The sequence below is a fragment of the Brassica oleracea genome, chromosome C4 (genome assembly GCF_000695525.1).
Source record: "Brassica oleracea var. oleracea cultivar TO1000 chromosome C4, BOL, whole genome shotgun sequence".
In the NCBI taxonomy this organism is placed as follows: domain Eukaryota; kingdom Viridiplantae; phylum Streptophyta; class Magnoliopsida; order Brassicales; family Brassicaceae; genus Brassica; species Brassica oleracea.
The window spans coordinates 37,746,070-37,747,386 of NC_027751.1; positions in this window are offsets into that span (position 1 = coordinate 37,746,070).

Sequence of the window (1,317 nt, forward strand, 5' to 3'; positions counted from 1 at the left end):
GAGGATCATGAACCCACGTCTATTTATGAGTGCACTCAACGATCAGATTGGATCAAATGGAAAGAAGCTATAAACGTGGAGTTAAACTCTTTAAAGAAGAGAGATGTCTTTGGACCAATAGTCCGTACACCATATGATGTTAAACCTGTCGGCTATAAGTGGGTATTTTTGAGGAAAAGAAATGAACATGGCAAGGTCGTGAGATATAAAGCACGGCTTGTTGCACAAGGATTCTCACAGAGACCAAAAATAGATAATGAGGAGACATACTCCCCTGTGGTGGATGCTACTACTTTTAGATTCCAGATAAGTCTGGCTATAAGAGAAAAATTAGACTTGCGGTTAATGAATGTTGTAACTGCATACTTATATGGGCCACTGGATAATGAGATTTATATGAAAGTACCAGAGGGTCTAGAGTTGAAAGACAAATCGAGTACTCGAGAACAACACTGTATAAAGTTGAATAAATCACTTTATGGATTGAAACAATCAGGCCGAATGTGGTATAATAGACTAAGTGAATACTTAGTGAAAGAGGGATATAAGAATGATTCGATCAGCCCTTGTATCTTTATAAAGAAATTCGGCCAGGGCAGTGTAATCATAGCAGTGTATGTTGATGATTTGAATATCCTAGGAACCTCTGGAGAGATTTCCCAAACAGTTGAATATCTTAAGAAAGAATTCGAGATGAAAGATCTAGGAAAAACGAAATTCTGTTTGGGATTACAACTTGAGTACATAAGAGATGGAATCCTTGTGCATCAAATGACATATACAGAAAAAGTACTCAAGAGATTTAACATGGCCGAGTCTCACCCCTTATCTAGCCCCATGGTCGTGAGGTCTCTCGGCCTGGACACTGATCCATTCTGTCCTAAGATGGACGATGCAGATGTCCTTAGTCCTGAAGTGCCATATCTCAGTGCCATAGGAGCTTTGATGTATCTGGCTAGTCACACACGACTATATATATGTTTTGCCGTGAATCTATTGTCTAGATTAAGCTCTTGTCCAACCCAAAGGCACTGGAACAGGATTAAACATGTTCTTCGTTACCTGCAAAGAACGAAATACTTGGGTTTATTTTATACTAACCAAAACAAAGAAGGTTTAGTTGATTTTTGCTGATGCAGGTTATCTTTCGGATCCCCACAATGCTCGATAACAGACATGCTATGTTTTCACACATGGTGGAACGACCATATCATGGCTTTCCATGAAGCAGACGATCGCGACCACATCTTCAAACCATTCGGAGATCTTGGCTGTTCATGAGGCCAGCCGCGAGTTGTTCAGAACAGGGGGAGTAAT